The sequence below is a fragment of the Homalodisca vitripennis genome, unplaced genomic scaffold (assembly GCF_021130785.1).
Source record: "Homalodisca vitripennis isolate AUS2020 unplaced genomic scaffold, UT_GWSS_2.1 ScUCBcl_24;HRSCAF=613, whole genome shotgun sequence".
NCBI classification, from domain to species: domain Eukaryota; kingdom Metazoa; phylum Arthropoda; class Insecta; order Hemiptera; family Cicadellidae; genus Homalodisca; species Homalodisca vitripennis.
The window spans coordinates 54,835-81,162 of record NW_025776144.1 but is presented as its reverse complement, the minus strand read 5'-3'; the positions used below and the strand labels follow the sequence as shown (position 1 = coordinate 81,162).

Genomic DNA, 26,328 nt, shown 5'->3' with positions numbered 1-26,328 from the left:
AAAGGATCAGAGGTTAAGAGAAATTGCAACTGGCTCTTACATCAGGTGTTGCACCTGTATGAGTATTTCATATTCCAATGAATCCGTAGCTGAGTTTGTCTTGATAACAAGATCAGGAAAACACTAAAATAGGTTTATATGATCATTAACCTGATATAGAATTGTATAAATAAAGTTAATAATAAGTATACAATTCTCAGAAAACCTACTGAAGTCGAAAAGCGTCTATTACCGGCTCTTGCAATGTATTTTCAGTGTAAGATAGGCTATCTTCAGTGCCATAATTGATTTATGTTATTCAGTCGAAGAAAATATGCATAGAGCTGAGAAACCTACTAAGATCAGGAAGCGCTACTTTCGATATAAGAACGAAATCTTACTAAGTTTATGCAACATTTTCAAACAGAGATTTATAATATGTATTGCGTTATGCAAGGTGTGTTAAAAAAATAATTCACATGATTATATTGTGACGCGACTACTTATCGCAGCGCGCTCAGACCAGTCGGATATTGTGGAGAGTGTTCTTCTCTTCTCTTCCAGTCTCAGTTCGCTCCAAGCAGTAAGAATGGTAGGAAGTATCTTTGCACGAATTCTGTTTTTCGATTGTGTCGTGGCGCGATAGAGCGCTCACTGGAACATCAGTACGCGATCAAGTTTTGTGTGCAGCTTGGGAAGAATGCAAAGGAGCTTATCAAATACTTCAAGAGATCTTTGAGAAGGGATGGATTTCGAGATCTCAATACGAAAGGTGGCACACACAGTCTTCTCCCAAACCCCAAAGATGTCCATGCTCTAAGAGCAATGATATTAAAGAGCATGGGCAAATCTCGTATTAAAAACAGTCCTGATCGTCTGTTTCACGTTCGAAGATTGTCTATTTTGAGTTTGCATCGTAAGGACAAACTGACAACGCAGCCTTTTACCTGGAGGTGCTCAAGAGACTGAGTCGACGGGTAGCGCGCGTCAGGCCTGAAATCAGAAACGTCTTCAAGCTTCACCACAACAATGTCCACGGCAACACGGCCTTCGTCGTTACCCACTACCTGATCCAGAACAAGACTCCTGTGGTGACCCAGCGTTCTTAAAGCCCGAATTGGCTCCGTATGAAAAATTTTGTACAATTGGATGAATAAATCTATTTTTTTTAGAAGATGTGCATTAATTTTAAAATGCACCCAGTATAAGTCGTGATGCCTTTAGGACTGTAGTCAGGGAAAGAATGGCTCATTAAGTCACGTTAATTTTTATTCTTCTATTTTGCCTTAAGCCATAGTAAAAATTATGCGTAAGGATCTCGATGAAGCCAACCATTTACCATATGTGCAAACTTTCACACCTTTATCGATTATGGGGGGGGGGTGGTTTACGAGTGTTGATATATTTCCAATGCATTAGATGTTTTAAAGTCTTCAATGGTACATTTCATGTTATTAACTGTTACTTATGGCACTATCAGTTGATTATACAAATATATTTTATATTATATGTATAAAAGAAAACTCACAATTATCCAATAATTTTAATTGTTTTCACACAAGGCCTTTCGGCATACAATGCAATAAACAACTAGATTCCTATTAAATAAAGCTTATAACAAAGGATTGTTTTGAAATGTTGATCGAAGCTAGTTTCAAGGATTTTCCACTCATCCCCTTAGGCCAGAAGCAGAACACAAGCGATGGAAAGTGAATGCTTTTTAATCTTAGCAGTTTTATAAGCTTGCGTGAGTATATAGTATCCTGATCTGGATAAACAATCAAAATCAATTATAGCACTAGAAATATCGTACAACAACTCGTACAAAAATATTTTAAATTAATTTGTTTTCGAAACATACACATTTTTGGTCGGGCAATAACGTAATCTCAACTGTGGAACCGTAAATAAATTAGACTGAAAGTGAATTGCCGAAAAAAAAACATTTTTTACTGTAGTATTTTTTCATACGTAAGTATGTATATTTTCTTCATTGCTTATAAAAAAAGCAAACACAACTATGGCACTTGAAAAAATGTTAGACTAAAAAAAAGTTCCGGTAGTAGAAGTCTATTGGCTGAAATATGCCTTGAAACCCAATATATTTGGATATTTCCTTTATCAGAACAACAAGAAAAATCAACGTATTGAACTGGACCAAAGTAGGTTTCAAGACCTGCATATGTATATATTTTCTTCATGGGAGTAACATAAATGTAATTTATTCGTACTTGATATGCGTACATTTCTTAATCATGGACACCAAATAGTGCATGCCAGATATATGCCTAATATTATTTAAATTTCAAAGGGCTCTATCAAACATCTTTCACTAAGAAGGCTACAAAGTTTGATTTTTAAATAATGTCATCCAGAAACAGTCCAAACACATCAGGAAGAAAGTCGGGAAGCCCGAGAGCCCTTGGGAGTATTTCAGAGCCCGAGGGAAACTGGGATCATTGAAACCTTACAATGACATTGTTTGTACCCTGCATTTCAGGGCCAATGAATCCTTGAGGTTCATTAAACCTTTATTGGCTAAATACTATTATGTGTAAAATTTATAAAAAATATTGTAACATTTATATTAAAATAATAAAATTTGTTCTAATTACAATAGTTTGGAAAGAACTGCACAAACGCAAACCACTAGAAGCGGCAGTGCTCGTATTTTTCACACAAAACAAAGCAACAGTACGAAATTTTTGTATTTCACGTGAATGCGGAAATACGCTCCCTCGCCATTGATTAAATGTCACAGCGCCGCACCGTGCGAATTGAACTATAATAACACGTTACTTCATGTCTTTCAAGTAAATGTGAAACTATGATCCCTCTTCTTTGTTACCTCGCCGTGCCAAATCAAAATATGGTGTCTAAAACGTCTTCTTGTAACGAGTTGTGCAACTGATGAGACAATGAGAATATCTCTTCATTTAGACTACATTGAATAGCTGCTGGGCAAATAGACTGAGCTCTTTTGTATCCTTTGTGTATCTAGTGTCGAAAAAATTCAAGGAGTTCGTTTTGAACCTCATTATTACTTTTATGGATTTTTATTGATCTCTTCTGGCAGTTGTGGAGTAATGATTGCAGGAGTCAATCAGTAAAGGTGTCAGATTCCACACACTGCACTAGGCGGTAGGTGACAGTTTCGTGTTTTGAAATACTAGTTTACATAATCAAATAAGGGACCTCTATTTCCGGCACATATTTTTTCTCAAATTTTGAATTTAATTACTGATATATAGTCCATGTATTTTTTGAGGAGGTTGTATTTTGTTTCTTCTCTATTGATCCAACCGTTCTCTTAATATATCTGAGGAAAACTTATGTAACTCACCCTGTATTTACAATTGCAACCTATTTATTATTTTATATAATAAGGGGTTGCCATATACCTACCAAATTTCTTCCATCTCCACCCACTTTAAAGCCATACTAAAGCCTTTAAGGATGTGTCAGGGCTAAATTATAATATATGTTATGTTATATAATAAGAGCTTTTACTACTTTACAATTTACGATTAAATTATTTTAAATTAGTTTGTATAAATGAAACAAATGTATTATTGCAGATTCAGGCGACGTCAAGGATAACTTGCAATTTTCTCGCAGGATGCCTCACCCAGAAGACTTTCCGGGACTGGGCCACCGTTGCACTGCAACACAAAAACTTATGAGAACCAATTTCTTATACAGTACTACCTATATTTTCTCCTTATTTAGAATATAAAATAATAAATACGGTTTATCCGATATTTTCCATGTGTTTTTGTCTCCTCAAAATAAATATTTGTTATCGGGAAGAAAGTTCATCAAGTTTCCTCTAATACAAAACTTCCCTTTTTCAGGAACTATTTTCTGAAATGGGGGTAAACTAAAATACACCAAGTACTTTAATCCCAAAAGAAGAAACTCATAAACGCAGGGGAAAGTGGCTTTTAAGGAGTTGTAATAACTTGGTACTTAATTAATGTTAACCGTCAGTATTGTCCCATGTAGTTAAATTTAATACTAAAAAAACAATATTTTTTATAACATTTAACTACTATAAAAAAAATAATTTGAAGTGAAGATGTTGTAAGGCTATGTTCTACAGTGGCCACTTACTTTCACACGACAGCGATTACACTTGTATGACATTGACAATTGTTATTAATTACAACTAAAGAATATAATTGAAAAATATAATTCTATTTAATCATTTTCATTTATTAATTTTTATTTTATGTAGGATTAGTGAGTAGGATTAATCTTGTTTCCAAAACCGAACCTTATCATCTCACCAATGTTATCCTGATAACTTTATAATGCTCCACTCCATAAATAAAACGTTTTACTTCAATTACAAATACCCGGTAAAATGTTTAAATATAACATTCAAAGCCACACTCATATCCTCAACATTCTTACTTATGTTTGACATCTTTAGCAGGCTCCATTTCACCGAAGGAAATTCAAGAGTTGGATTTGTGTTTTCAAAGACTCGGTTTCGGTTTCACCATATTGACAAGCTGATCTAATTATCTTAACAAAGCTGTAATTTACCTCATCTCTGTACAAAGTTGACTTGACCTTTATGAGATGTCACATCTCTAACAGATAATTCTCTAGTGATAAAATATGACTGGTATAGTTCTCCTTTTTTTCAATCAAACCCATAAACACTTGAGTGTATATAATATCAGAATAGTTATATCACAGAAGAACGCAAAACATTGCTTTTTCTTTACATTGCCTTGGCAAGCTACTCTTCAGAATGTTTTTTTCTTCCTTAATACTTTATTCCACCGTAGCGATATAGGTAGATTTCTAATCCAATTACGGCAATGTGCCAACGTTTTTGCATTCTCTATGTGTCATCCATTGATTAAAAAATAAAATACAAATACTTTTACCCTCAAGTACCGTATTATTTTTTTATGGTAATCGCTGTTTTGGTACTTAGAGTCAATTTTAATACATCAAACAACCATATAACATGATAAAATTGTATTTTATTACCTTTTTTTAAGTATTTTGTTACCTAGCAACAATTAGATATGCTCCAGGTCTACTGGTAAAAAAAATTATGTGGAACACTTGCAATGGGTGTGTTTTTGCATTCTCTACGCACCATTCTTTGGTTAACAAATAAAAATACAAATACTTTTACCCTCAAGGTCCGTATTAATTTTTTAAAGTAAATCCTTGTGTGCGTGCTTAGAGTTAATTTTAATATATCAAACTAACATACGAAATGTATAAATTGTATTGTATTACCATATATTTAAAGTATTTAGTTGCTTAGCAACAGTTAAATATACTCCAGGTCTACCAGTAATTGTTGGCTAATCTTGCCTTGGCCACTCCCGAATTTAACTGTTAGGATTTGCAAGTTTCTTTAATTTCTTCAACGTCACTTTCACTCAAAGTTTCTTCATCAAAATAACTATCACTGACTTCATGTTTACTTTCATTAAATGTGCTCTCCACATAGTTGCTAAAACTTAAAAAAGAATACGATCTTGCCGCAATGCTATTTTAAACGGCAACTAATGAAAAGAAACAATGAACAGCTGAACTGTAAACAGCAATCGACTTCGAGAGTCGACTACCTTAAACATCGAGCAAGTTCTATACTAACAAAGTATCTTTATAACAGTACAATAATATAAAAATGCTCAAATAATCGATATTATGAATATTTTTCGGCTTTAAAATTTCGAACTTTCGAGGGAGGTAGTATCCGTCATCGGTAATTATGCCGATGATAACACTGGAGGACAATTTACGTAATTGGTAGCTAATGGGGATTACAGGTGCAATTATGATAACGCATCTTTACGAAACTTCGTAAGTATGTTCTACAAGAGGATGGCAATGATAAGTAGGATGATGGGGTCAATCAGAACAAAAGGGGTAGAGTCACAGGATCAGAAACCACACAACTATTATGCGAGTAGACATCTTGTAGATGGGTAGACTTTAACATTAAATTGACAAGCATATTCTATAGAACTAATAATGACCGAGGAATAGACTAGGAGCTTTCAAAGACCAGGAGAAGCCACAAATTAGAAGCTGTCATGAATTGAGATCTCTCTGAGACCGGGGTTATTTATAGGCCGGGAGATGGTTGATACCGGGAATTACCAAAGGCTCTTGTAACAAAAAGACCTGGCTGACTCCCTCCAAGGCGGGACACTGCCAGAGACAGGGATCACTTCCAGACCGGGAGAACTTAGAGGCGGAGTGCTGATAGATGCCTAAAAATACAAAAGGCTATGATTTCCAAAAGGCCTAGAGACTCTCTCCAGATGCTGGAAGCTGCCAGAAACTGTGATCTTCAAAATTTCGTTGGCACAGTCTACAAGCCAGGCTGAAAAGTATCATGAGCCGGGAAACTTTAGAGTGTTTGAGAGTTAGTGTAATTTAAATACTTGAAGTTCCATGAAACAGATTGTTTAGAACCCGTAAATTTCAATATTCCAGTTTTATAAACCCCAGTTGAAATCTACTTGTCTGTGGGCAAATACGTTTTTATTTTCAGATTTTTTGTTCTTAGTGTCTATCTTAGTCTTAATTGTTTTTGTACATCGTGTTCTTGTACTTTTTCTTCTTCGTTTATTGAACGTCAGATGTGTTTTGGGGGTTTTAAAGGAGGCTTAATAAACCCTTTGTATAATAAAAAAGGTTAGAGGGAGTATTTATGTTCTGTTAATAGTGTCGTTACCATCCAAAGTAGCATGTTTTAAAAGGGACCAATTAAATTTTTGAATTTCATTATAATAGTTATTTCATAAACTATCAACAATTTTTTATCTAAAACTGTTAAAGATTTAACGACAGTCAAATTTTTTAATTTATATTTCTGCACAATTAAAATTGTTTACTGCAGACGGTTATTAGGCGCGTAATATAGAACCAATCCCAGTAAGCAGTATATATTGTACCAGTACTAAATTTGTTTTTGTTCATACTAGTTTGACATTTTGTATCAGATCATTAAGAGTAATATGGTTTTATTTAATAGGCCTTGTGAATAAATTTAAGTTGAAAAATCCACTGAGGGGGCTATTCAAGCTTTCTCGGTTTGTATTTGTGTCAAACTTTATACATGTAGTCAGACGGTTCATTACCAATGAATAAAATAATCTGTAGCATTTGGAATACATGCTACAATTTCTTGTGCGACCAGTCTTTCTATGCACTGTTTATTTCAATCTTCCCCGCAATGAATAAAAATTCTAATGTAAATAACTCTGGGGAACTGTACCTCCAAAACGCCTCGTCTTTGTTGCATAAATTCCAACCACTATAAGATAGGAACCTGCAAGACTGAAGGCGCATGGATAAGATAATGTTATTTATTTACTAAAGTGCCCTTTAAGCCTGGAAACAATATACTTGGTCTCACAGTAACTATAAACATATTTAGATAGTTAGTTTCTGCAAAAATTTAACTCACAAGAAAGTGACGTTCCCAACAAAGTCCAGATCTGGAAGCCAGCGCATGTGAGCGTCAGACTTGGGCTCCGAAACTGAGGTGGACTGCAGTATTCTGCAAAAGTTACATTAGATTGCAGTATAACAATTATACAAGATTCTGAAAATTTTCCTGTGGAAATTAAAATTTCTAACAATGTACCAATTATCGGATTAGGCTATGCTGGGGAATCCTCGCGCAGCGGCTGCTTCCACCTCCAGCATGCCAACGCCCGCTGCCCGAGAAGAGTCGGCGACCACCCCTCAACGGCCAGCTAGCATACAGGATGTCTCCTACGCGGACGCCGTGAGGACGCTCCCCCAGTCCAGACATTCTGCAGATCATAGGAGGCTCTACTAACTTAAAAGAAAATTCATTTTTTTAGGGGGCCCACTTTACAGCAAAGGACTAAAATTGACAGACCAAAATCGGCAAAATCAGACAGATCAAAAATTACATGTTCAAGGTTCCCTAAGACTACTCCACCAAAAACGCCCAGTACGCAACCAACAAATTGGATGAAATTCAGCTGATGTGTGAGGAGCTGAAATCAGATATACTCGTTGTAACCGAGAACGGTTTTAACAACGAAAACCTTGAACTATGCAAAATTCCAAATTACAACTTGGCAGAAGCGTACTGTCACCAGACCTCAAAAGGAGGTGGTTGTAGCAATTTTTCTGAGACAAAATTTAGTTTTAACAAAATTTACAAATCAAAGATACGACCGCGAAAGATTTCGAAGCAGTTGGGATCAAAGTACAAACTAACAGGTCAACATTAATTGTGATAGGGATTTACAGGTCTCCCAGTGGAAATGAAGATCAGTTTTTTTCAAAATTCGAAGTGTTACTCGCTGACCTGACTAACCATCAATACGATTACGCCTTGATGGGCGATCTCAACGTGGATGCGATGGACAGCAACCATCCATCCACCAAGCGACTAGTCGATCTGCTGAGGTCATTTGGCCTTGAACTGCTGGTCAAAACTCCAACGAGAGTGACGGCTACAACACAGTCGGCTATTGATAACATCATCACAAACGTTGAAAATGTCACAGTATCGGTGGTCAACACAGCTATCTCAGACCTCTATGGCCTAGAGGCTATCATTAGTGGAAAACAAATCGAGAGAGAACCAAGAATTACCAAAACAATAAGAGACACGAGGCCAGAAAATATTGCTCTCCTCAACGCTTCCCTTTCAAAAGAAAAGTGGAATTTTCTAAATTCTTCACACCCAGTAGAGCAGCAGTTTTCAAATTTTCAATGAATGTTTGAATTTCCATCTCAAACACCTGCTACCCTACAAAAACGATCAAACCTCGTTCAAAGAAGGTAAATAATACTTGGGTCACTAAAGGCATTCTGGTGTCGAGAGAAAAACTCAAGTTTTTCTCCGAAATAAACAGAAAAACAGCCAATGAACAGTTCAAAATCTTTTTTCGAAATTATAAACAAATTTACAGGAAGGTGATCCAAGCTGCAAAATCGTATGATGTCTCAAAATCAATTACTTCTTCAAAAAAACGTTTCTAAAACTGTATGGGCATCATTAACAATAAACATCAAGAATCCAAGCAAATCACAGTCGAAATTGGGGACACCCTTGTGAGCGATGCCTCTAGGGTTGCCGACGAGTTTAAAACGGATTTTTTTGCGTCTGTTGCTTGTGGACGGGCCCTCGTCCATCCTGCCACAGGGGAATCCCACGCGTAGACAGAGTCCAACAGCCTCAATGGCTCTGACTCCTGTAGTTGAGGAAGAGCTCGATAAAATCATTCAACAATTCCCAGCTAAAAAATCGAATGATCTAGAATCGAGATCCATGTGGTTAATAAAACAATGCTCTAAGCATATCGTGAAACCACTGACTCAATTGGTCAATTTGTCTTTTAACTCAGGAGTTTTTCTCTCTCTCCTAAAAATTGCAAAAGTGCATCCAATTTTCAAGAAAGAAAACTCCTGTTCAATAAATAACTATCGGCCCGTCTCAATTTTGCCTGTATTGAGCAAAATATTTGAAAAACTCTTTCTAACGAGAATGCTTTATTTCTTAAATAAAAAACAACCAGCTTTCTGAACACCAATTTGGATTCAGGAAAAATAAATCGACGATAGACGCAGTGGTGAGTCTGGTTGATATGGTTGTAGAGGGTCTAGAACGTCAGGATCACACATTAAGTGTGTTCCTGGACCTTTCTAAAGCATTCGACTGCGTTGACCATGAAATACTGCTTGACACATTACATTCTCATGGCATCCGAGGTGTGCCGCTCTTATGGCTTAAATCATTTTTAAGTCAGAGAAGTCAAGTGGTTCAGATCTCAAACCAATTTTCTAAACCAATTAAACTGAGTTATGGAGTCCCCTCAGGCTCTATACTCAGTCCAATCCTTTTCCTGATATACGTCAACGACGTACATTCATCGCTGCTGCATGGTAAAATTGTGCAGTATGCTGATGACACGACTCTCTGTTTCAGAGATAACACACAAGAAGGTTTGGAGCTACAATCCTTCGTAGATATCAACAATTGTGTGCAATATTTCAATAGCCTCAACCTTCAAACGAATTCTTCGAAATCCAACGTGTTGAATTTCACACTGCGTCCAACGGACTCCCAAATGTGGGTCAGCCGTCATGTTGGCAGATTCCATATTGGAAGAAGTCTACTCCTCAAAATTCCTTGGAATACTCCTCGATCGAGGGTTGACATGGAATAATCACATTGACCATGTGTGCGCCAAACTGTCCTCAGGAATATATGTTTTGAGGTCCTTGGCCCGGTACTGCCCCAGTCAGGTATTGATTGCGGCATATTATGGGCTAATTCACTCTCACCTTTCCTATGGAGTGGTGTTGTGGGGGGCCTGTACAGGCAATAATTTCCTGAGGGTGTTTCAAATTGCAAAAAAAAGCTATTCGTATCATCGCAAAGTTGAATTTCAGAGAGTCGTGCAGGACAGCATTCAAAACTTTGCAACTGTTGACTTTGCCCAGTCTCTACATTTTAGAAACATCTTGGTTCTGTTTGTCTAAATGTGCCCTAACCAGGGGACGTGACATACACGGGTATGAGACTAGAGGCAGAGATAACTACCGTACTGGAAGACACAGAACGGTGGTTTATGAGCACTTGCCTTCGCAGGCAGGTGTTCATTTCATCAAAAGTTTGCCAAATTGTATTACAAACGCCCAAACGCCCAAGGCGTCAAAAGCTCGTCTTAAGCGCTTCCTGGTGTCAAATGCATTCTACACCGTTGACGAGTTTCTGGCGTTTAACTGGGAGACCGCCCAATTCGATGACTGATTCCAGCGCTGAAAGTGGGTTGAGATTGGCGATGAATGAATGAGACTGGAATGCATGAAAATTATGTAAGTTTGGACGTGGTGGTAATGTGGTATGCGAGTTTTAAATTTTATAATTAATTCTGACGTTTGCCATACAATGTGTAATTGTGACGAGCAATTAAATATTTGATTTGATTTGATTTAATTTGGATTCCTGGACAGGGTAAGATTACATTGTTTGATCTGCCTCCTCCGTCTTTAAAAAGAAATATCTTTGTACATAATAGGCAGAGCCTTAATTAAATCTCATCACAAACTCTCCCGCTTTTTGATAACTAAAAAGGTTTATAATTGGCATGAGTATGCGTCATGGCTTAAATTTAGAAAACTAAAGCATACACATGAAGATGAAACATCCATAGTAGTATGGATTTTTTTAGGACTAGAGGTTTATCAACTTTTCAATATCCTAAAAAAGGAAAAGTTTTAAGCAAGATCAACCACCCATAAGGGTTGAAAAGGGTTGCAAATCTAAAGGAATTTTGCTGTTTTTTCTGCATTCCGATGTCCTACAAATATGAAATTGGTACACTGTGCCTTATGCACTTAACAAAAACAAACAATATTTTTCATGCAGATTAGTCACGTAGGGGTTGAATAAGCATTAGTCCTATTAGTATTAGTAAAATTCTTACAGCTATTCATTAAAACATATGGAATATTATAGAAAAACTTGCGTATTTCATTAATAGTCATAAGACAGTTTAACTCTTCAACTTCAGTGCCCTAACATGGTCTTTAAACTTTAAGCCCAAATATTCATAAATTTTTCAGGAGATTGGAATATATTTTAGTGACCACCACTTACTATCAGGCGTGTTATTTAATATTTAATTAAAAAGGAACTCGTGTAAAAAGGTGCTAGTAACTTCTTGTAATAAATAAATGGCGCCGAAATATTTCTCTATTTTTTCTATCTTGCAGAAATTATTTTAATTCTTTTACTATATGAGGAATGAGTATTATTATGGGATTTTGAGCAAAAACTATTTATTTAAGTGTTACGTATTTTATTACATCCAATTGCAATATGTATTTATATATATATAATATATATATATATATATATATATATAGCTTTCTGAAAACCTTTGTTTAAAGTTTGTTTTTCACAAGAAAAGTTTGAGAAAGTTCCAGAGTTTTTCAAAATACTTGCCATGTTTGGTGAATACAAAACATCAGAAAACACTGCATTTCGAGGTCTGCAATCTAACCTTTTCTTTAATTATATAAATGGCCTAAAACATAAATACAATCTAGGATGAAATAAATCAACGCATAAATCATGACTCACAACAAATGTGTATATAATGTATATATATACATTATAATAAAAAAAGTATATTATAAAAATTATATTATATATATAATTTTTTATCGATTTTATTTGTTTTGGTTGACTATATGTTACAATTTTATTGGGTATTTTTTAACTAATCTTGACGCCAGATTAAATTTTAACAAACAAGCGCGCGCCAACACACACACTTATACAGTATAAATATACTGTGGATGACAGATTGAGATTAAAACTCTCTGCGACATTTCACTTTTTACCTTTCTTAGCGCTGCGCTTTGTTAGCCGTTTAAATGCTTGGAATAAACTGCCGTTTACATGCTTACATTAGACTGATATTAAAAATTACTCTTGAAAATAGTTTTTGTTCCATAGACTTCTATGAACTCGATGAACGAAATGTTAATTTTAATTTTTAATTTGGTTGAAGAAAACTCATTTATCAGTTTCTTAAAGAAAAGACGTGATGAATTCTTTGGAAGATTTGATGCTGAATACGGAAAGTTAATTTGTGATTTTTATAAGTATTAAATTTTGATTTACACATTTTCTGTTAAATATTCCTGTGGTTTTAATTTAATTAAATTTAAAAGGGGTTAATTATAGGTTAAACGTTATACAATATAAACATAGTTACATGATTCTTTGTTTGAAGCTTGTCTTTGACTATGGAAAAATTGTCAATGAATCAGCATTTTTTGTTTTAAAAAATCTATATTACAGATTTATAACAACTTCGTTATTATAAACAACATAATTGCGCCACAGATACGATTTCGGCACTCAAAACACATGAAGGAAATCGGATTTTCCTAGACATTTGCCATCTTTCAGTGATACAAAATAAGTAACACTACGTTTCGAGATCTATAATTTGATCCCTTCCTCAGGTCAATTAATAACCTAACACTTAACTGAAATCTACGTTAAAATAGAATAGAAAACATTATATCATATGAGACAGTATGATAATTATAATATATCACAAGATATGATATTATATCATATGACGTATCAAACAGATATTATTCTCTTCTTTTAAAAGCTTTTTCTGAAGTAAGCACAAAGAATCAGAAAGAATTTTAAAATGTAGCTTTATACGATACTGATACGATTTACAAATTAATCATTATCTCCTCATAAACAGATACGGTGATAAGGCGAAACTGAGACTAAAATTTACGATACATATTAACTAAACTGTATAGACACAAGATCTTATTTAAATATAGGGAGAACGCGTTAGTTCAGTCCCTGCAAAATAAAGGTTAATAATACAATCGAGCGAGGTAAAAATACAATAATTATGTGTTTTAGTAGTTCTGTTTCCAAGGAATAGTTTTATTTTGACGTGAGTTTCGTGTAATAGAAGAGTTTTCCCTCTAGAAATGTTGTTTATTTGAAGTTTAAAAGGCCAGGTCATTATGCGATATAATGCAAGTCGGTTAAAAAATATTACACAAAATCATCTTTTAAAACTGAGAGAGATGCAGTATAAGATAATGATACCACGCTTGTGTTATATATAACAACAATGACTAAAAATGCCTTAAAGCTTCGTAAAACCCGACTCTTTTAGAGCCAAGAGTTCCTCCAATCCCGGATATTTTTAGAAAATCATTCTATATAGCTTCTTATTTTGTTTTAGGTTTTAAAACAATATCAAATTCAGCCTTCATAAGTTTTTTTAGTGTTAACGTGATTTAGTTGACATTTACTGGCTCAAATATCCTAATATGGAGGTTATTGGAGTTCTTTAGTATATCCGACAGTCTAAATAATGCTCTAAAGCACGTTCAAAATTTGAAAAAAGAATTATTCAACGTGGTTTCTTTAAACAACAATGGTAAAATATGTATTTATGGAGATTATAAGGCAATTTTATACCAAGATATATACAAGATGATTTGTATCCTATTCCCCCAATTTCTCGACATTTGACCAAGTAAATCAAGGAAAATTACTTATTATGACCTAGCTCCAGGTTATCAACAGTTACATGTAGACAAAAAGTCTACTCTTACTCAGAAAGTCATAACACTCTTAAGTGTGCCTTTAAGGAGCTACGGCTACATTCCTACGTTTCATTGACGATTTGCTTTCAGGATTGGATAATATATTTCCTTACTTCAATCATACCCTGGCTAAGGTCCGGCTGTATTTTGCTGTAATGCGTCCTCTAAATAAAGTCTCCAATACTTTCCCTAAAACCACATTCCTATCAGCATTTTGCATGCTCTGTATGAGGGTTTTGAAAAATTTTGTATTGTAAAAAAAGTTGTTTATTAAAACTACATTCCCTCCTTTACCTTCCAAGGATAGGATCATATATGAGTGGGAACAGCAGTGCGTTGTTGCCGACGACAACAAACCTGTCACATGTGGTGTCCCACAGGGTTGTATTTTGGGACATTAATGATATGAACACCGCAGTGACAAAAAAAAAGGAAATATGAGGATCTTGAAATTTATGCTCAATGCAATGTCACTGACATTAATCGATTATAAAAAAACTTCAACTTTGACATTCAGATACTACACAACAGAATAACAAAAAAGTGCATGATGCTCTTGTACTGCAGGTACCAGGCTAAAACTCAATGCAGACAAAACTAAACCCATATTACGCATTATAGGCTCTCTCTGTATTATCGAATTCAGGACTGTACAAGAAATATAAGATAACAGGACTCTTTTCATGCTCTTCAGTAGTGTGAGGAGCTAAAATTTGGCTATTAAGAAAACATTGGACTAGTCTGAATAAATTCAAATTCAAATTCTTTATTCAGCATGTAGACAGAGTTAACAATGTATATGCCAAGTCAACAAATCATAACAAAATATAATAATGTCTCTCAATAAAATAATTTTACTTTTTCATGTTTACACTATCTTAACAGCTAAAAAGTCCTTAACAGAATAGTAAGCCTTCTCGATCAACAACCATTTCAAATTTTTTCTAAAAACTGTGTAATCTTGGACTAATCTTAAGCTCAATGGAAGACTGTTAAAAAGAATTACTGCTGAATATTTTAAATGATTTTCAAAAAATGAGGTGGAGTGTGGCGGGATATTCATAATGCATCTGGGTTTACTTCTTGTTCCATACATGTGAGTCGGAAAAAATCTATTAAAAAGGTGAAAGTTTTTATGAAGAAATGATAATGTTTCCAGAATATAAATGGAAGGAAAAGTTAAAAGTTTGTTGGAGGAAAAAAGCACATGAGGTTCTGGATGGGACATGACAAATTATTCTTAAAGCTTTCTTTTGAAGCCTAAACACAGACTTAGTTTTGGTGCTTTCAGAACCCCAAATGGAAACCCCGTAAGATATGAATGGATAGATGATGCCATAATAAGTAGCAGTAAGAATTTCAGTTGGTGCGAAACGAGCCAGATTTCTGAGCACAAAAATACCCTGACTCAGCTTCCTACATACATGCTCTATATGGAGATGGAAAGACAAATTGCAGTCAATAATAAGGCCAAGAAATTTTACGGAGCATTCTGAGAAAACAGCTTCATCACCCAAATGAATACTGAGCAAACATTTGCTTGAATGGCTGTTAATTGAAAATTCAATGAGTGTAGTTTTTGAGACATTTACTTGAAGACTGTTTTGCTCAAGCCAATTAACAAGTGCATTCCCTTTTAAGAATGTGTCGAGTTCCAGGTGATCTCTGGAGGAATTAGAAAACGTTAGTGACGTGTCATCTGCATATAGGCACAAGTTTGGCACAGTTAAGCCCTTACAAAGATCGTTGATAAAGATTAAAAAAAGGACAGGGCCCAAAATTGAACCTTGGGGCACGCCCTTACTGATAGTTCCTTTCGTGGAAAAACTATTGCAGATGTTATTTGACGCATCAATAGAACTAACCTTAACAAACTGTGCCCTTTTGACCAGATATGATTGAAGCCACTGAAGTGCGACACCTCTAATCCCCATGATAGACAATTTATTTAGAAGAAAAACGTGATCAACTAAATCAAAGGCTTTAGTTAAATCAAAAAATAAGCCACTATACCGGTTACCCGAGTCAATAGTATCAAAAATGTTCTGCACGACACAGAACATTGCGTCAACAGTACTCTTCCCTTGGGTGAACCCATATTGATGTTGAAACATGAGCTTGTTGTGCTGTAGGAAACTCCAAAGCCTTTTTAATACTATTTTCTCTATAACTTTAGAGAAGGTTGAAACTACAGAAATCGGCCTGTAATTTGAACAGTCCAGATTGCAGCCTTTCTTGTACAAAGGGGTGACCATAGCGAGTTTCAAACAGTCAGGAAATATATCCATTGAAAATGAATGATTTAATCAATTCACTGAGTGGCTCTGCCAGCTCAAAGACTACGTTTTTCAACAAAGCAGATGATATTCCATCTGAACCAGCGGAATTCTTTGATTTCAGGCTGCGAACTGACTCAACAATCTCCATAGGATTAGTAGGCGACAAGAAAAACGAAATCAGAGGACATGTGCTCAAGGCCGAAGAGCTAATATTAGGCGGAACCTTGTTGGACTTATCACCCACATTAAGAAAATAATCATTGAAAATATTACACACTTCTGAGGGATCATTAACAACCTCTCCTAAATTATTCCTGATTTCTGGTTTTTGGTACTTTTTAAAGTCATGTGAACCTCGACTCTGATTAACGATCCCCCAAAGTGTTTTGGTTTTATTAGATGACGTTCTGAGCCGCTTAGCCACACTATCAGACTTGAGTTTCAGAATAAGCTTACGATACAACTTCTTGAGGCCAAGATATCTTTGCCTAAGGGGGTGGACAGAAGGCAAATCTTTCGTTTCCAAGTAAGAGGATCTTAACTGATCCCTAACCCTTATCGCCTCACCATCTAGCTTTAATCCTACACTTGTCCCTACTCTCTGGAGGGACCTTTCTCCTGACCAAGGGGAAACAAACGTTGAAATAATAGTCAATGTGACTCAAGAACAGCTCAAACTTTGCATTTAAGTCAATCAATGAATACAAATCAGCCCAGTTTTCCTTATTCAAGTAATATTTGAAGAGACTAATGTTTTCCTCTGAGAAAACACGGTTGTAGCGGAAAAGAGCTGGGGATGACTTTGAAGATGATTGAGAGCCAACAATTGCAGCCTGTGCATGATGGTCACTTGAGTATGACACTATAACAGAGCTCGAAAAACAGGGTTCAGGTATATCTGTGTATATATGATCAATCAGGGTTCTAGACTTCTTAAACTCTCGTGTATACGAACGAATGGTTTGGCGAAGACCAAAGGACAGCATATCGTTTAGTATAGTTTTGGAGTCGTTGGAAGAACCCGCTAAATCAATATTGAAATCGCCCAGGACAATTGTATTTTCACTCCCTTTCACAACCTGTGAAAGACAATCATAAATATTTTTGTAGAAGACCTCCTTGCAATTAAGGAGGGGTCTATATACCCCAACAATATAAAGTTTTCCACTGTCTAGCTCAACAGAAATGGCCACCAATTCACAGAAACCTTCAACGCAGTAGTCAGAGACATTAATAAAGGAAAAGGAAGCATTTGGTTTAATGAAGAGAGCAACTCCACCCTTTTCCATTCCGGATTTACAGAACGAAATTGCCATCACATAACCATCCAATTGCTAAATGCCGAATTGGTTAACGTGATGCTCACTAATACACACCACCATTGGATTTTCTTCCTGAATGAAAAGCTGGAGAGTTTCATAATTAGAATTTAAACCTCGTATATTCTGATGAAGGACCTTCAGGGAGGTATTATGAAAGCCGTTGCGTACATCACCTGGACTGAAGTCCAAGGCAGAGGCAACGGGGAAAAAGTCACGTTGTGCTAAGATGGGGGATTGGGATGAGGTGTTGAATCGTTTCCCGAGTATCTGGTTCGGGTTCAGGTGTATAAGGTTTAGTTTCAGGAGCAGTAGGAGTATCAGGTTCAGGTGTACCTGGTACAAAGGATTGTGTTTCGTCCTTATGAGCACTTACCTTAGAAAGAATCTGATGCATTATGAAACCCAGTAGAAAATTACCCTCCTTATTCAGATGTCTACCATCCCTTGCAAGGTGACGCAGTCTTAAGCAAAAGTTTAAATCAACATACTGTACACCAAAGTTGAAACACATCAACTCTATCTGCTCATTCAACATGCACCATACTTCAAATCACGCCTTATTGGAATACAATTTAAAAATACCTTAGAAGTAGGGAACTTAGTTTTAACAGTATACAAAAGATATGCCATAGAATCTAGAATTAAACGTTTGCCACACCCTCCGTTATAACCAGATCCACCATTATAGCACAAGGGTACATCATTAGTGCCAACATTAAAATAAATAACCTTAGGCTTTTCATTTAGATAAGACATAAGTTTTTGCTTTATTGTACGTATTCTGGCTCCAGGATTCATATCAGTTGTAGCACCTGAGTCGGAACACTGCTTGCCCGAGTATCTCAATAACGAATCACCAATAATCAAACATGATTTTAAAGGTAACTCATTACAACTTAGGTTTTCATTACATATAATATCATTAACAGTCAAGGGGCTATCGCTAACATTACTTTTATTGGCATTGTATGTTTTTCTCTTTTGGCTGATTTCGATCTGTTACAGAGACAGAGGAGTGAGATATCACTGAGAGCTCCTTAGCTGGCTTAGAAGTCCCGCATACACCAGGGGTCATGTTTAACTCTGTACAGTTGTCAACATCAATATCACTCAGGACAGCATATTTATTCCCGCACTCGATTGACACTTCTTGCCAATGAAGTTTTGTTTGTTTAGAACGTATACGCTTTCATTTTGATTTTACAAGTTTCCACTTGTCACCTTTACATCTAACAAGTTTTACAGTGTCAAATTTACAGCTAGTAGTATGAGTATTGTTATCTAACTGAGGGGGGGATGATTGCGACTGGTTGTGAGAAGGAGTGCTCGAAGGTATGACAGAGTTGAGGGCAGGTGATGGACAGTCAGGTAAAGTTACAACATTACAATAGAACCAATCAGTGAATTCTTCCTTACGTCTAGGAGAACAATAGTAATTAACAATGAATTTTGCATTGACAATTACATTGAGACCACATTCAAAATCATTCGCCTGCTGTTGACATTTGATCTCTACTAGACTAGATTGAGGTACATTTAAATTTCTTAAAATGTTTACTGCTGAGCTCAAATTTACACCTAAAACAGAGTCAATGTCGTAAGCCTTACATACACCTCGATCAATAAATAAAAGGGACCAGTGTGTTCCAGAGTCAGCTCTCTGCTTATCAACACTGTTATTTACACAAAGAAATACATACTTGGCATTATTGAAAGTGGAGTTGGACAAAATGTCATTAATCGCCACAGGTGTACCAACTTTTAACAAATGAGAAACAGCTGGGTTAAACAATAAAATTTCATCTCTACCCTTCACACTATTAACAATAGCTGAAAAATAATCAGAAATAATATGCTCCTCAACCCATTTGTAAGAACTACATTTTTTTGTCACTAATACTATTTACACTGAGTTCAGCAGTTAATAAATCTAGCTTATAACTGAGATTTTTTATAGTTAAATCGTTTTTTTTCATTGGACTCAGACGACAACAAAAGCTTGGCTTTAATACTACGAACATCGTCAGACAAGGTGTTGTTCTCGGCGATGAGCGTTGAGATGTGAAGCTCTCGCTGCCGTAGTTCGTCAAGCAACGATTGGACTTGTTTTTTTAAGGTTGACAATCTCAACGTTCGATTCGTCCAGGATTTTAAAAGAGTTGTTCATTTCGTTCCTTCTCTGTTCCTTTTCTAAGTCAAGCTTCGTTGAAAGTAACTGAAGTTCATTACTTGAATGAGTGAGATCACTTAGGCAGCATTTATATGAGGAGTTTTGTTTATCAATTTTATTTAGAAGATCACTGATATGCATACTAAGGTTAGTGAAGTCAAGTTCTGGATATTTAGTCATTAGAGCGTTCGGCTCAGAAGTCAAAGAAATAAGACAGGTCTGAAGATCGTCGTCAGTTTCGCTTGTAAACAATATCTCCTCATTGTTAATCATCTTGCGAAAAAACAAAACTCCTTCAAACTCCTTCCTGATTACAGTTTTTTATGACTTGTCAAGGATTTTATTTATTTTTGCTGGCCAATGTCTATGCCCTTTAATAATCACTTTAGGTGACGCAATGTCAATCGCCTACACATAAGTAACTGCAAGCCCAAATACACGTAAGAAATGTAGTTGCAGCGTAGAAATTGAAGGCGCAACAATAAACCTTCACAGCGGGTAGGTACAGCCGAGCTGGTCTGGCCGTACTGTACAGCAGTTAGTCACACAGCGGGGACAATCAAGCGGCGGCGGCTGCGGTTGGTAGCGGCGCACACTGCCTGCGCATAGGATGAAAGCGTTGACAGATAACGAGTCCACTGCGGCCTGCTGTGTTCAATCTGGTTAGTCACAGAGCGTCACATTCAACTACTTACAAAATATGTCCAGCGCCGTCGATAAACAAAATTAACGCACTGGATCTCGAATATGTTTTAAAAGTTATTTTCATAAGTTATTACACTTTAAAATGCAAAGTTAACATGATAACGGACAGTATTTTAATAATTGATTAACTGTGGTAAAAGACTCAATGGTAATAAACTGTTAATAAATAAACATATTTGAACTGTGAACTGTGAACTGTAATAAGAATTTGATATACTTCACAATACATCAATTAGGATGAGATATACGATAACTCACCTCAACAATCCGTATAGTCTTTTGATACCGGTTTCGATGACAGACCATCTTCATGAGAACTTATATCACTCGTTATGGGGCCATTGGTTGATTTAAAATATACAATACACTGGTCACAAAAATTAAAGATACACACGAATCATCTAAGTTCGTTTAAAAATAAAAATTTTAAATAAAGCTACGTACTGTTTTTACGTATACTCTCTACTTTTTAACATATAACGGTAGTCAATGTCTAAAATCATAGTATCCTTTTAATCAGTTAGTAGGGAAAACAAGAAGGATTGATTAGCCAACGAAAGACAACCGAGGTCTTATTTACGCTGCTTGGTTACTGCATATCAGTTCAGTAATTAAGTGCGTTAAACATCCTAAGTGCGTTGATTTATTTCATCCTAGATTGTATTTATGTTTTAGGCCATTTATATCATTGAAGAAAAAAATTAGTTTGCAGATCTCGAAATGCAGTGTTTGCTGATGTTTTGTATTACCCAAAAATGACAAGTATTTGGAAAAACTCTGGAACTTTCTCAAACTTTTCTTGTGAAAAACAAACTTTAAACAAAGGTTTTCAGGAAGCTTATATAATGTCTTTGCCTTGCCTCGACGTATTAGTAGTTCAGGTGCTTCATTCATTAGTAATATTATATCATTCAAAGTAAGAACGATCACAACTACGGGGTAAGATTTAGGAACAACCGACTCAACACTATCGGCTGCTTGTATCGGTGCGTTTGTCAGATCTTAGCGTCAGACTAATCAACAGGTTCCCTTAGGCAGTCAAGCATATAAACAATTCGAAACAGTTCAATGCCCGTGTGAAACGCCACCTGATACTAAACTCGTCTGCTCTGATGGTGTGAGTTTCACGATGTGCCGTTGGCTAATTCTACAACGAATTCGACAAAATAATGGGATATAACTTGTGTTAATTTTGTTGAATCTGTCATACACAGTGTGAGTAAAAAGTATGAATACGTTCTGTTTAGTTTTTTTAGATAAAGTGGAGAGGAGGAATTTGGAGAACCCAAACCTGATTTACATTTATGACCTGTTTTTTATGATACTTTACGTTTAAATTGAGTGTTTAAGTGAAGAAGAGCGTGTTATAATTCTGGTGATGCGAGGTTAGGGAGACCGAATGAGATCTTGTGATGAAGTAAGGAATTTATTTAATGATACTTATCCCAATCGAAACCCCTGTGTGGCTGGATACGTAGGAATAAATAATGTTATAATAATTAATTTTTGCGGACATTTTCCTTTGTTCCGAGATATAAGAAAACAGTAACACTTAGTTCCAAGATCTGGTATGATGAAGGAATAAATCACGCACTTAAAAAACTTCACAATCATTCCATCATCAAAAATAACCTTCAAACAAAGAATTGATTCTCGGTACGGACCCGGAACCAGTAAACAAATCAAAGACCTTGAGAACTTGCATTTTAAGTTAACTAAACACATTAACAATTTAACTTTTTTGCATAAATGTAAGGTTGAAACCCTTATACCTATAGGGTTAACTCTAAACAGTTTTAATGATTGGTGTTGTGTATAGTGTTTTATTAAGTGCATATTTTTAGAGTTAGTGAAGTTGACAAACAACATGGTGGTAGTAATTCCTGACTTAGGCGTGCCACAACGCTTTGGTAAGATTTGTTTATTTTAACCTAGTTTGTAATTATGTATTAAGTTAGTTCTTTACCTGTACAGCAGATCTCTCCTGAAGAAGAGATCAGATTGCACATCTCGAAAGTAGTGTTACTGATTTCTTGTTTCACTGAACGATGGCAAATGTCCGGTAAATTCTGTTTTCTTCATCTCATATATTATCAGTGTGTGGTGCATACATATAAAGGCCACATAATTACCCGTACCGCGAAACCGCCGAAGCAGTTCATGGTGTTGATGTCGAGACACCCTGTGTCGAACTGCCCGACCGGCAACCCTGAGGCGTCGTCTCGCGCCTGCACCATGAACCCGGTGAAGTGCTGGCTCTCACTGCCCAGGATAGCGAAGTGCGCTGACAACCGGCTCACTATCGTATCCTTGTGCACACGGTAGGTAGAATAGAACCTACCGTGCTTGTGCAGGTAGAATGTGAATGGCGGAGGTCCTTCCTGTAGCATGCCACATCGTCAACTAAATAGAAAGTAATCTCCTAGAACAACGAAAGGAACACTTTTTATTGTTGGTATCACACAATTATTCTATCAATATCCATCGTGGTTAACATTGTTATTTGAAAAACTCACAAATTCCTTAACTCATCAATATCCTTGTCAATAAGCCGAATATCAATTTTGTGATAATTAGCGATGAGGTTACACTTTTGAAAACTGATAATATATGTTTACATGGCAGATAATACAACTTAATTTAATTCCATTACATACTCTACCACTTTTTATAATTTATTTTCAATGTAATTTTTGTTATATATAATTCTGCAATTAAATTATTGACGCTGTAGTACATCCAGAGGTTGTCATTCTACAATATAGAATATTGTATTAACAGAAAACAAAAAATCTTTTTTACTTTTGGAAGTGTAAAATAGAGGGACACAAAATCATGAAATTTTGCACTAGAAGCTATATTCTGTTTTAACTGGATCAGAAACCATGTCTTTTATGTAACATGATATTTTTAAAGAATTTTGACTGAGTGTTTTCCTTTCTCCCTGCGCACAACATTTGAGTCTATATTCAGATATTTTTGGTCTTTTCCAATATTTTTTTTTATTAAAAAAAGGTCTGATCTTATTCTAGAGAGAACGTTTGTTGGAAGAGCTTGTCATACAAGAGTTGTTACACGAACTGATTGATAAATCCTCAGGGAACAGGATACTCATCTACGCCAACATTACTCGGGAAGAGCTCGACAAATCTGTATTCTGCGAAATCTATTCAGGTGGAGCCTCTGTCGTATGAAGAGTCCTTGTCGCAGGACGATAAATGGCGGATAATTATCGAGACCATTCAAGCCACGATGGGTCTGCACGATTTCCTTTCACAAGTTTTCTTGTATTTATAAAGCTACAGAACTGAGTGTTATGGTTGTTGACTGAGATTATCTAACCGAGCGTTCTGTGAGTTTCGATATGAAGGAATACGTAATTATTACTTATTTTACACCAATTTTTTGAATAATAGATAGTAAACATAGGAAGAAAAATTGTTCGGTTGGAATATATTTCGCAATATGGTATTTTGCAGTAGGTATTTAACAATGTTATCGTTAATATATTTAACAACTAATGCCATTATGTAAATAAGGTTTAAACATTATTTATAATTTAATAATTATGTACTGGTATCTCAAACCTGAGGACTGCCGCCGTGACTGGTTCCATGGTCTCACAAGCGTCAGGGGGTTTCGTCTTCACCAGTGTCGCCAACATCACAGACATCACCATCCGAACCAGCATCCCTATGCATTATAATTAATTAGTTTAAGTGTTATGTACTGGCGTCGGGGAGCTGTGCCTCCACCAGTGTCGCCAACATCACAGACATCACCACCCGAACCAGCATCCCTATGCATTATAATTAATTAGTTTAAGTGTTATGTACTGGCGTCGGGGAGCTGCGTTTCCGCCAGTGTCGCCAACATCACAGACATCACCACCCGAACCAGCATCTGTATGCATTATAATTAATTAGTTTAAGTATTACGTACTGGTATCTCACACTTGAGGACTAACGCCTTGACTGGGTTCCATGGTCTCACGAGCGTCAGGGGGCGCCGTCTTCGTCAGTGTTGCCAACATCACAGATCCACTAAAAACCATTATCCCCGATGAATGTCTGTTTTTTATTAAATTTCTTTTGGTTTTCTCAATTTCATTCGACTTTAAATTTTTTTTTTCTAATTTGGTGAGCGTACGTTCTTTTCAGATACTTTGCTTACCAACTGACGGATTTTACTTTTAAGAATTCTAATTGATACGTATATAGTTGAAATATGTTTTATATATGTATGTTCCACTCTCTTTATTATAGTGTTTCTTAAAGTGTGTATGCAAAGATTACAAATTGCTTTTTCTACCAAATGAGGGGAACTGAGTATCATTAGAATCATAACGACAAAGCAGTGCCTGTACTTATTTAATTGTCATTACAATTCTCCATTATCTCGTTCACAGTCAAAATGTGTGCTGTCATTACTAATGTTTACGTAGCATACGTAAAGAACTTTAGTCGTTGTGATGCAATTATATTTTGTAAAACTTTCAATGACTTGTTTATAAGTTGTATTTATATATATTTTGTTGAATTTAATACCCCAAATTCTTTTGTACGTTCACCTTTTGTATGTGTAACCTATAACTGTCATTAATAAAACTAAAAGCTTAATTTTAGATAGATTGATAGTTTTATTGGAAAGGAATTCGAAAGATTTATATGAATAACGTTAAAACTTACTGTGAGTTGTGAGTAATAAAACTGAGTTGTAGTCACAGATCAGATCGTATACTGAGGGGTCTACAGATCCTCTCGTCTGATATGATATCACTAATAGAGAGATATCAGATTACACTTCCAGTCGCCACGTCACGTATCACTCATGTTCATGTTTCATGTCCCATTTGTTTATTTTCATTACTTTTCTATTTGCGTGTCTTAACACAAAATCACAAAATTAAGTTATAACGTCAAAATTGATAAGAAAGCACATATATGTGCTATATCTGCCGCAACACTCATGATTGATAACGTTCCAAGTTAATTACTTCCGGTTTGTTTGGCAAACAATCCACTTCCACTTTCCTCAGCTTTGAAACAATCTTTTCAAAGAATACACAGAATGCTATGTAAATTTGTTCATTAAAACATCTTCTCTTAAATTCGTATTTTATATATATATTAAATAAATAAGTTATATATTAAACATCTATAAAGAATCTTAATTAGATATTATTGTGTCTATTAAATTCATATACTGCATATACATGTGATATACTGCATGCAATCTTATTAAACCAACATATTCGATATAACTTAAACCGGAAATTGTGCAATCTAACTGGCGGACCGAGATTATCAACGCTAAACACTATACAGACTGCGGTTTCGCAGAAGAATCTGCGAATTGTGTTAAGCCTTTCCCGCTCCTTGTGCTTACGCTAACTCTGTTAATCTTCTCAAAATAATCCTTATCTGAGACTAACTTCATTTACAAAGAAACAGTTCTTTGTTTCCCTAAATTAATTGTTTTCCAAGGAAAGATTATTGTACATGAAAGTAGCTTATACGCCACAATAATTAAATCTGTAGTTGTTAAATAAAACAATGGTACAACATTAAGCCCATGTGATCGCTATTCGCCTTCGGTCTGGTGAAACCAACAGCGTGTTCCACTGCTGCGCTCGCTGCTGCTCTTCGATTACTTTTTAAACCATTTCATTGTTTACAAAAATATTTAATTACTAATCATAATTTGTGGGGAGAAGTCACCGATGCATGCAAAT

General features: G+C 35.7%; 1 long non-coding RNA gene across 1 annotated transcript; it reads right to left on the bottom strand.

Annotated features, from left to right (window-relative positions):
* Window positions 1-3,485: 3,485 nt before the first annotated feature.
* On the bottom strand, window positions 3,486-22,905 carry LOC124370143. Its single transcript, XR_006923151.1, has 3 exons — window positions 22,733-22,905; window positions 7,433-7,525; window positions 3,486-3,641 (listed from the first exon to the last, which is right to left on the bottom strand). It is a non-coding gene; the product is annotated as an uncharacterized LOC124370143 (long non-coding RNA).
* Window positions 22,906-26,328: the final 3,423 nt, after the last annotated feature.